General features: G+C 41.4%; 2 long non-coding RNA genes across 2 annotated transcripts in view; one reads left to right on the top strand and one right to left on the bottom strand.

Annotated features, from left to right (window-relative positions):
- Nucleotides 1-12,272, bottom strand: part of LOC145449025 (uncharacterized) — a 567,369-nt gene that overhangs the window by 25,789 nt on the left and 529,308 nt on the right. The gene's annotated exons all lie outside the window — the stretch shown is intronic.
- Nucleotides 4,431-12,272, top strand: part of LOC145449026 (uncharacterized) — a 223,220-nt gene continuing 215,378 nt past the window's right edge. Inside the window, exons 1-2 of the long non-coding RNA XR_013918108.1 lie at nucleotides 4,431-4,790; nucleotides 5,173-5,303. This is a non-coding gene — a long non-coding RNA (uncharacterized LOC145449026). The remainder of the gene's footprint in view (nucleotides 4,791-5,172; nucleotides 5,304-12,272) is intronic.

The following is a 12,272-nucleotide window of genomic DNA, read 5'->3' on the forward strand; positions in this document are numbered from 1 at the left end:
GGCTCCAGCCAACTTATATCAATATTCGTCGGCTTTATCGGGTGGTAATGGTCCGTAGGCCCATACAACAAGTGTTTTGGAAAGTATTTACACAATTATGGCATAAGTTTACAACTTCAAACAAATCACGATTTTTTTTAAAGTCCCTAGTTTCAAACACTGTTTAAAACATGTTTTTAAAAAAGCGTTTTAAACAACAATTTGTTTTAAATGCAACCTTAGATCGGGAACAGCGGTACACAACCCTTTACAGAAAATGTCATAGACTGCCGCCCTCCCCTCGTGTTGAGACGTAAAAGCAATACGAGGAAGTTATGTCGGGTACTGGATTACAGACATGGGGTAATAGCGATTAGTAATCGTAATCGATTACGACGATTACAGCATTTTCAAGTAATGGTAATCGCAATCGATTACATTCGAAAAACTTACGAAGTAATCGTAATCGTAATCGACTACTTCCCATATCTAATCGATTTCTTTGTGAAAGAGCGATTACTTCTTATTTGTACAAGAACTGTGACATTAACGCAACATTCGCGAGCAAGGAAAAGACGTCATGCCAGGTTAATGATAGCACAAACGTCTGATTTAGAAACACCACTGCTCATTATTACGTCAGCAGTATTAGCTTCGCTCATGATTGCGTAAGAAGTATCCACACATTGTATGTAAATAGGTATGCCTATTCGACGTACATTGTAGTGTGATTGTAAGAACACCTGCCGTGCGATATATCAGGTTATCGCAACACTCCAGACGCCACTACCTCCCAGCAGGAAAATAATCCCCATTCTGCCTAGTTGCAATTGGTAACTTATATATTGATATTTGGTTAAAGGTTATGCTTATAGTTAAACGCAATTTGTCTGTTGGTGTTTGGCGAGCAGCAGGCCTATGGAGTACGTACCAAGGATGGTGTGAACGTGAGGTTCACGTTCGCGTTCTGTGTGTGTTGAGGTTCACGTTCACAAACGAACCTTTGTAGGCTCTGAGATGTAAACGGTAATTCATAATTATATCATCAGGTATGTTGTTATAATTACTTTATTGTATGTTATTAATTCGTGACCTCCGGTCTGCTATATATAACATCAAAAGATATTGCAGTCACCCAAACGTAGATGACGAAAAGAAAAACTTTCGTGAGACGCGCGCACAAATAATTGCCCTGTATTTATTCCTCTGTTGGTGGCCTGGGTGGCATTTGTATTGTGGGCTCAGATTTGAAGGATAGGATTATTAGTCTCGCACACCCAGCGCGGCTATTGACAGCGGACTCATGCTCAAAGTTTTGGCCAAGGTCTTTCTTTAGTAATAAACTTCTTGAAGTCGCATGTTGGCCGAAACTGCATTTGTCTTTTGGTATGTCGTGGCTCGGTAATGACCGCACCGAAATGCTTATTCCTGTAAATTATGCATACTTTTTTCATGAGGGTGAGAGGTAGAGGAGACCGGGGACAAATGTAACACGGGGCAAATGTAACAATCGACCTCACCGCTAGTAGGATAAATAAATCACTTTCATATTTTAAGTGCCCATGCGGTAGTTATGTCTTCTACACACAAAAAAATCTGGTAGATTTACAAATAAATTTCTGTAAATTTTATAACGAATTACCGGTCGCAGCCAATAGCAGCGTGTAGCTTGTCATTTTACATTTTGATATGTAATATTACATTAATTTAGCTGCTAATTCAAGTTACCAGAATTTCTTCGCAAGGTTACTGACAGTTACTCGCTACGGCATTTTACCAAGCTATTGGCAAAATTGATTAGCTTCCAAGCCCCAGCAAGCAGCGGATACGTGGAAGTGCATGTCACTGTGATATCATTCTCGTTGCGATTTGACCTGATTCAACCTCGTTCGCGAGACAGGATTAGGTCACACGGAACTGGTTGACCCTAGTACCAATTTCGGTATAGTGCATAGTTGGGTGCAAGAAGCAGCTGACAATGTAGTTACACCACATACATTATATTATAAGGCTATGGCTACACGGTCGGTCTCGGCGGTTAGATTTGTTGTAACAGATAGGGCTAATGAGTTACAAAAATCAGTTTAGGATATATAATCTTATTCCTGAAACTAGAAATATCAGCACAGCAGGCTCAGTTGACCATTTCTTAATGGCGGACGCGGCGACCTATAATAAGTTACCTTTGGTTGCGCGTTGCAGGTTTTTCTGAGATTCGTAGTAAACAACCAACAATCAACTGTGACATCACAAATGCGTCCGGTTAGGTAAGTAAGTAGGGAACCACACGTGTAGCAATAAATATCAATATATACGAAATTAGATGCAAAAGAAAGGGACCATAGGTGTTGATAGATGTTTCTGTATGAAAAACCAAACTGGATTGAACATTATAACGTGGACAGTAAATATTATTGGTAGCATATGTGAGCGGATGAATATCACTTATTTCAAAGTCGTCTGCGTGTCGAGCCGAGTAGCCGACTGGTCGGCCATTAATATTGAGCTTTGGGCATGCAAAGGCTGACGGTGCGAAGCTTGTGACTTGTGATTGAAGAAAGTAGAGACTTTCGTTGAAGATTCTCAGGACTGATGAATGGGATACGCATCGTAAAAGGTACAGTAGCCTACTGTATAGTATTAGTTACCGTTAATATCTACGACTGTGCACACCACCCGGATGACTTTGGTTTCATGATTTAAATATTTCAGTCGCCCCATTCTCAGTTCTATTTTGGAATATTAGTCGACTTGTATAATGACCTGTGACACCACATACTCTGCCGCGGAGTAGTTGAAACTGTTAGCTTGTTATTGACATTTATCGGGTCATAGCTTAGATATGTTTTCATCCACTGCTCGATGTTTGGCTCACATGCCGCATCAAATGAGGCACCTTTTCTTTCAATACATTGATCATTTATGTCATGAATCTCTGCTATATCATGTCAAATGAGGAGTCGTCAACTCACAATGTACCAGTACCGGTACTTCAAAACTTGTTATATTTTTGTTAGCCTATTTGTCTTAGTCTTTACAAGTCATGTCTAGGTTAGCAACTTGGCTTAGTATAGCGACTTACGCATGAATTATTTTTAGTGGAACTGCAAGATACTAGTCACACAGAAGGAATGAAGACGAGAAAAAGAAACAATTGGAAGTTTATCCGGCGTTGGAATTAATTCACCTTTTCTAGGGACCACTCGTACCTATATTTGCATGCCTGCTAAACAACCTCCAGCAGCAATAGTTTTTCATCGTGAATCATGAATGAATATACAGTTGTCCTAATGTCGTCTTGAGAGCGTGAAGAAACTTTTGCGGTATTTTGGCATCGCGTTGCTTTGGGATAGGTATGGATGTAGGCTGAGACGTGAATTTACAAGCTGGCATGTGATCTGATTTACAAGGACAGCGTGTGTAGGGTTGTAGGTAGGTAGGTAGGTAGGTAAGGCGGTAAAATTACAGTCTCAGTGGTAAATGTACACAGAAGAAAATGTAGATTGAATATACCGGAGGTGACTGTAACATTACAGTCTGGCATGTAAAGTTAGATTACCGGACGGTTGTAAGTTGAATTTACATTGAGTGACGGTAATGTTATATTACTGCCAAGTGGCTGGCCACCCTGCTTCCAGACATTTCGCGGTAAATCGAGGTAATTTTTTTTTTCAGTGTAATATACCTGAAGTTACGTTGAGCTACGACGCGAAACCCCGGAATAATTGAAAAAAAAAAAAAATTTGGACCCTTGAGTGAATATTTTCTGATCTGGAATAACCTCAAGTGGTTACAATGCAATATATGTACACTGTAAAAAATCTGGTAGATTTACTGGGAAATCTCTGTAAATTTTGCAACGAATTACCGGTAGCTGCCCATAACTGTGCCTAGCTTGTAATTTTACATTTTGATATGTAATATTACCTCAATTTAGCTATAAAGTCAAGTTACCAGAATTTCTTCGCAAAATTACTGACAGTTACTCGTTACTGAAGTTTACCAGGCTATTGGCAAAATTGATTAGCTTGAAAATCTCTGCAGCCAATGTATACGTGGAACTGAACTGAATGCTACTGATAATCATTCTCTTGGTGATTTGACGTGATTCAACCTCGTTCGCGAGTCTGGGGTCTGTCATACGGAAATTGCTGTTGTTCCTGGTACCAATTTGAGTATAGTACATAGTAGGGTAAAAGAAACAACTGACAATCGTAGATACCCACTAAGGCTATGGCTATACGGCCGGTCTCGCTAGTTACATTCATTGTCACGAATAGGACTGATGAGTTTGAATATCAGTTTAGGATGTATAATATTGCTCGGGAAACTAGAAACATCAGCACCGCATGCCAAGTTGACCATTTGTTAATGGCGAACAAGGCGACCTGTAGTAGGTCACATAAGGTTACCGTTACGCGTTACGAAAAACAACCAACGCAAAATTGTGACATCACAAGCAGCGTCTGGTTAAGTAAGTACGGTAAGTAGTGACAACACATGGAATAAATATCTATTTATACGCAATTAAATAGAAAAGAAAGGGGCTAGATGTAATGATACCTGTTTCTGTATGAAAAAAACGACCTAAATCAAATATTATAACGCAGTGGCCAGTAAATACTATTGGTGGCATATCAGCGGATGAATACCACTTATTTCGAAATCGTGAGAGTGTCGTATCTTCGTCTGGCCATTATTGAGAATTGAGATTTGAGCAAAGGGTGGAGCGAAGCTTGTTGTGCTTGAAGAAAGTGGACACGATCGTTGAAGATTCCTAGGAATGCTGATTGGGATACGCATCTTAAAAGGTACAGTACTACATAGTATTCGTTACCGTGAATATCTACGACTGTGCACACCACCGGGATGACTTTGATTTCTTGATTGAAATATTTCATTCGCCACATTCTCTGTTCTATTTTGGGATGTTAGTCGACTTATATACTGACCTGTGACACCACATACTCTGCCGCGGAGTAGTTGAAACTGTTGGCATGTTAATGTCATTTTGGGGCCATAGCATAGAGATGTTTCCATTCACTGCAGGATTTGTTTGGCACACATGCCACCTCAAATGAGGAACCTTTTGCTTCAATACATAAGATCAGTGGTTCTCAACCTGGGGAACGCGAAAAATTGACTAAGTCTGTATGAATTCTGACTTAACATGTGTTTTGCAACCATTTTCAGAAGACGATTGTTGAAGATGAAACTTATTTCGTATTCAAGAAACCTCGCCAAATTCAAACTCCAGCAGTCGCGCTCAACTTCATTTAAGCAAATTTTTGATATTCTTTGAAGATTTAGAGGAATTACCACATGTAAGTCATTCATTACTTCATAGCTTTGGCAGTAGCCTGAAGCTCGTTGCGCTGGGTAGCTGTTGTTAATAGCTGGCGAACTGCACTGCGTAAGACAGACATAGATGCAATATAGGTTGCTCGGTTTCGCCCTCAATTAAGCTACCTTATATCAATACAATTTAATTCAATTCCAAAACTGATCTAATTGAGAATGGCAGTACAGAACGACGCCTTGTTCACTGTAGTCACCACCAGCATTAGGATTAGTCTCAGTGCAACCTATCTTGAAACAAATTGATCTCCTGTCCAATGTTTTTTTTGCAATTTTCAAACAAGTTTGGGGAAATTTGTCGAAAATGTTAAAGACTGGAATACGGATTCAAACTTGGCGTAAGACATACCATATGTATACTATTAGATCAGGGATGGGCAACCTGCTGTCGTAGATGGGAATTTGTGCGGCCGTCAACACTTAATTCAATTAGTATGTGTTAGCATCCGTCGACATGCAAATTGAAATTACTAATTCACTACCAATTTTTTTAGAGATTCTAATTATTTTAGAAATTTTCTTCGCGCTCCACGCAATTCAACATAACTTAATTTTTCGATTCTAATATAGTAGCGCCCTTCTAAATCTGAGCAGGAATCAGAATCATGTGCTCCTTACGAAAGAAATTTTTTTATGGTACATTTGTGCGATTTCAATATATTTCCACTACCGATACGATGGACAATCTGGATCGGGGGTCAAGAAATAACAGCATGCAATAAAGTGCATGACTAATGATAATTGGCCCACACGAAGATGCATTATCATTTATAACTTGCCCGCTGCATTTGATAAAGTAAGTCATGAATCTCTGCTATATCATGTAAAAGGCGGAGCCGTCACCACAATATGTACCAGTACCGGTACTTCAAAAATTGTTTTATTTTTGTTACCCTATTTGTCTTAGTAGTCTTTATAATGTCATATCTAGGTTAGGGACTTTGCTTAATATAGCGACTTGAATTCTTTTTAGTGGAACTGCAAGATACTAGCTACACAGAAGGAATGAGGTCGAGAAAAAGAAACAATTGGAAGTTTGGCCAATGGTTGGAGACCACTCGTGTTACTGCATATCTCCTAAAGAAGAATTAGACCTCCAGCAGCAATACTTCCATCGATAATCTTCTCATCGTGAATCGTGAATGAATATACAGTTTGTTCAATGTCGTTTTGGGGTGTGAAGAAGCTTTTGCAATATTTTAGCATGGGGTTGCTTTGCGATAGGTATGGGATGTACGTGAATTTACAAGCTGGTATGTAATCCTGATTTACACAGACAGCATGTATGCAGGTAGGCGGTACAATTACAGTCTGAGTGGCAAATATACAGGGTAAAATGTAGATTGGATATACCAGAGGTGACTGTAACATTACAGTCTGGCGTGTAAAGTGAGATTACCGGACGAGTGTAAGTTAAATTTACATTGACTAACGGTAATGTTAAATTACCACGAAATGTCTGGCTACCGTGCTTCCAAACATTTCGCGGTAAATCGAAGTTTTTTTTTTTTACAGTGTAGCTGGAACAATGTTACCATAGTCTACCGCAGGGGTTCTCAACCCGCGGCCCGCATGCGGCCCACACACACTTATTTTGCGGCCCGCGACATCTTTCATCATGAACGCAATTGGTACTCTGGCACGGTAATGTTATGGAAGACCGATGTGTCATGCTTGTCGTAGAACATTTGTTGTAAGCTTGTAACGAAGCGTAGAAGCATAAGAATGATAACACGGTAATTTCTTCCGGAGATATACAGATCGCGTGATCTTAGAGAAAACGTTGCTAGCCAGGTGCCAAGACCAGCAATCCATACTTCGAGACATAGTTAAAATTGCCAACGACGTTACAGACGAATTGTTCAAAATTGCTTGGAATATCGTTAAACCCAAGAATCTGCTAGAGAAGGTGTGACTTCAATAAAACTTTAACGTAGCATACTGTGCAAATATTCGCTGTTTCTGGAACTTAGCAGCAAGGCCAACATCACCTGATAAATTCCGAAGCTACAGTTGTCTGATTCGACCGTCACCAGAAGAGTAACAGCAGTGTCAGTCGGATGTTCTGAAACACGTTGCCACGTAGACTACTTTATCCTAGCATTGGACGAATCCACCGATACGCACACATTGCATAGCTATAATTATCCAGATGCGTTTTATCAGACTGGACATATTTCTAGAGGAAATGCTAACGGGGCAAACTTGGGGAGGGGACAAGTGAAAAAACATCAACTTGACAAAGCTGACTTCTGTAACTATTGGTGCAGGGCTCCAGCCATGGAAGGAAAGGAGAAGGGTTGATGGTTTGCTAAGAAATCACCCCAAACGCCTGACTTCTTCTCATATAACCGAGAGCTTAAAGTGATAATGGCCTCTGTAACGAAAAAGTTACCGTAATTTTATACTTGCTCGCTCACTCAATGACGCAGAGAGGTTTGAAGGTGCACAAACTGAAATGGCAACGAATGCATTGCACGCTCCATGAAGGGATTTACTTCCGCCGCTGGAATATCGATTTTCTCACAAACAAACAGCAACTGCAAACTTACGGACGCTGCCCATCAATGCTTTAGAATGCATGCAAATGTGCTAAGTGCCCGTATAAGACTGGTGGATAGGCTATAGTAGCCTAAATTTAATAGTAGCCCACAAATACATGGTGATAATGTTCTGCGGCCCGCAGCGTCTTTTTCTGTTAAAATGCGGCCCGTTATACGGGGAAAGTTGAGAACCCCTGGTCTACCGTGATGATAGGGAAACTAGGACTCGCGTCGCCGGAAAGGCATCATCCTGAGACATTAATCATGGTCGAGCGTGTCTGGGGCAATTGTAACACTCTGTTACTTTTGCCCCGTTGCAATATCTTTTCAATGCTGAATATATGTGTTCATACGTTGGTGTAACCATTTATCTACTGCAGATGAATCTTGCAACAGACAGAAGTTCAATACCAGACCAGACTCTACCTGTCATACTAATTCTATTATGATACTCTGTCGGAACGGCCATACAGAAGTGGTGATGTGAATCTTAGGGTCCGGCTATTCCCGTGATTACTACCCTATCTCGTGTCGATCGACTTTTGTTGTGTCGACTTTCAATGGTCACTTAAGCACTTGCCCATGACTGAATCCTCATCCCCTAACTTTGAGCATGGCCCACTTACATTTTGTCATCTGGTATGAACAATTTATTTTAATTCTGTACGGAACAGAAAAATACCATTAGCTTTGATGCCGCACAATGTTGTGTCCTTGTTTTACTACACTATCATCGGCCCATTCAACAAAGATATTTTAGCCAGGTCGGTTTCGCACCTTTCCAGATGACCGAATGCCCAACCCATCATGCACGCTGAACTACAGCACCTCGTTAGAAGAGGCCGAATATGTGTAGGGAGATGATGGAATGAATGTGTTTTTTGTACACTTTGAGCTCATGCAGAAGGAACGAAGGCGTAGCCTGGAAGCGTTCAAACCTATCTTTTTTAGTTTGATTCAATAGTACAATTTGTGCTCCTATTATTGTTGTTTATTTCGTTTGTTTTAGTTATAAATAACACTGTTACAATTGCCCCGCATATACGTTACAATTGCCCCGGGGTACGGGGCGATTGTAACATTTGAGCGACGATTTTCGCGACCCAAAATTTCCATGATTGAATATTGATTGAGTTCCATTTTAGTTTTTATATCAACTATCGAGTTGTTGGCTTCTTTATGTAAAAGTTTGGAAATGAAATATCCACGAGAAAAACACGTAATGTTCGAAAATACAAAAACTGTTACAATTGTCCTCGGTCTCCCCTATGCATTTGAAAATCAAGCTATCAAGAGACATTTCAATCGCGAAGCCCGAAAAAAATGTTGAAGTTAATCAGATCTCACGAAAATACTCTATAATTTATGTTGGTTTTACCAAATACTTTTGAGTCCCCTTCGAGCGCTCTCACCACTCTATTAGGGAGTTTGGGGTGCGGCAGTTACGGACCTGGCCAGAATGCAAATCGTTGGATGCGATAAATCATCCCTTATTAAGTTGGGCAATGGGTACATTATGACGTAACAAGCAAATGGGGCATCATTTATTGAGGAAGTTGTTGTTATCTCATTAGGCCTTTTCGACGCAATCCTTACATTGTCTTCAATATATCTTGTAAGATTAGTTCTAAGAAGCAAAATAAACGTAATCGTGAGTAATCGTGATTACTTTTCCGATGTAATCGTAATCGTAATCGACTACTTCTTGATTTTGCTGTAATCGTAATCGCAATCGCGTGATTCAGAAGTAATCGTAATCGCAATCGATTACATTCATGAAGTAATCACCCCATGTCTGCTGGATTAACGCTTTGCGCGATTGGTAAACGTTAGCTAAAAATAGTGTAGATCGTAGAAATGCCATGTGCATTTATTCTACTTTAGGAAAATGGACGCAATACTGCAGTGTGATTTGAATTTCAATATGCACCTGCTCCAGGAAAAAACTCACATTAATTGGAATCATTCAAATTAGTGATGTCGTGTTTAAAGGGGCACTGCACTCTAAAAATGATGTGGTCTCAAGGTAAAGGGCAAAACGAATAAAAGAAATTGCCGCTGCCGTTTCTTCAGGACGCCACCGTAATGGAGCTGCAAATTATTGAAATTTCCACAAGAACGTCACGCTTTAGGACATAAATAGATCATGTCTAACAGTGTTCTATACATTAACAATGTTTTATACATAACGATGGGACATGATCTACTTCTGTCCTAAAGAAATAGAATACACTAGGCCCGATTTTGACATAAATATCCTGACTGGACATCTTCCGTTGAACGCAGTATCTAAACCACCTTGGCGTGTACGACATATTTCCTTCATAACATCGGCTAACAACTATATAAAGTTCGATCTCTGCGTGACGCGTTCAAAATCTCTCACAAGTTTGGGAGTCAATTCGTAAATTCAATTTGCATGTCGACGGCCGCCAACACATACTAATTGAATTACGTGCCGACTGCCGCACACATTTTCTTCAATGGCCGCATGTTAGCCATGACCACCCTTGCTCTAAAGCAGTGGTTCCCAACGTGGGCGATTTGGCGGCCTAGGGGGCGAAAATGACGAAGGGGGCGATGGGGGGGGGCGAAAATGGCCAAACGGGGCGACAGGGGGCGAAAATAGCGAAGGGGGCGATGGCGCGTTAAAATGGCTATCTTGGAGTCAATTCGGGGAAATGACCTTTTTTTTTTGGTCAACCCACGGAATTTTGGTTGCAAAACTGGTAAAATTCGACAACGATCCGAAAAGTTGACTTTTTTTTTTTTTAGTCAACCCGCTGATGACTACAGATTGCATACCGATTTTTCGGTTCACAAAATCTGGGGGGCGATGGTCGACGTTTAGCTTGAAAAGGGGGCGATGAGACGAAAAAGGTTGGGAACCACTGCTCTGAAGCTTCCCTTTGTTTTTTCAAAACTTGTTATTTCAAATCTTCAGTATACCCGGAACCCAAAAGCTTCAGAGCAGATCGAGGCGATTGAAAGCTGATACGAACAGCTGATGCCTGAACAGACTCAGATACGAGACAATGGCCGTTCACTCATGCAGTCTAAAATTACAAACGTTACTATTGAAGATAAATTATTGTATATCTAGACCTGGTACGCAATCTGTACTTTTCTTAGCAAAATCGGCCAGACATGCTGCAACGAAGCTATATAGTAAAGGAGATATCCAGATTGTGGAAAGGAATAGAGGCATGGTACCGCACCAAATCCAGAATCCATATGGTTTGCATAAATGATTCAGCTGTAGAGCCATTAACAAGTAAATTACAGAATCAATCGTTCGTCATAATACAATGCAACGCCAGTAGTTATGTAGATCGGTCGCGAACTAGCGTTGGTTCTTATGGGCGGGGTGGTGAGCGGCTGGAAAACCCGGGGTGGTGAGCGGCTCTTATTTCTTATGGCGGGGGTGGTGAGCGGCTATTGCGTCTTATGGCGGGGGTGGTGAGCGGCTCTTATTTCTTATGGCGGGGGTCGTGAGTGGCTGGAAAACCGGGGGTGGTGAGCGGCTTTTATGTCTTATGGCGGGGGTCGTGAGCGGCTATTGCGTCTTATGAATGCGGTCGTGATTCGTACTTTCAAGTATAGGCTGCGGCGGTGACTCGTATTGAAAACTCGTGTTGGCATATCGTACTTTCGGGTGTAGGCATCTCTCGCACATCGTACTTTCGCATGTCGTACTTTCGCGTATAGGCTGTGTTGGTGATTCGCCATAGGTTTCTTATGGGCGGGGTGGCGATTCGCCTGGAAACCCGGGGTGGCGATTCGCCTTTTTAGACCCCCCTCTGGGCCGCGATTCGCCATGTGTTCTTACGGGTGCGGTCGCGATTCGCCTTTTTTGCTATAGGCCGCGGTCGTGATTCGCCGTGAAAACCCGGGGTGGTGACTCGCCTTTTTTGCTATAGGCGGTGGCGGCGATTCGCCTGTCGTGTATTCGGGTTCTGTGGTGATTCACCGTGTGTTCTTATGGGCGCGGTCGTGATTCGCACTTTCGGCCATCTCTCGCGTGGTGTTGAATATGTACGAGTCACCAACAATAACCGCACAAACGGAAACGTGGCTTGTTGTGAGGATTAAGCAGTGCGACCTATATTTCGAATGACCTGCGCGCTGAATTGTTGCCCGTGCAGCTGTTTTGTGCTACTATCGTATCGATTATTACACTAATCCAGTCAGTGCGAAATAGTTTGCTAAATCTAGGAATCACTTCCAAGGTAATATTTTGGTAATTAGTTTACCGCAGAGCTGGCGTAGTCGGCGATTCGAATATCAACAATAACCGCGTTCACAAACTAACACTTCAAAAATGTGTGAAATAGTTTGCAAAACCCCGCGATCTCTGACAAGATAATGACTCGGGTGACATGATAACGTTAC

Source organism: Botryllus schlosseri, chromosome 10 (assembly GCF_051294905.1).
Source record: "Botryllus schlosseri isolate E-star chromosome 10, Bs_hap1, whole genome shotgun sequence".
NCBI classification, from domain to species: domain Eukaryota; kingdom Metazoa; phylum Chordata; class Ascidiacea; order Stolidobranchia; family Styelidae; genus Botryllus; species Botryllus schlosseri.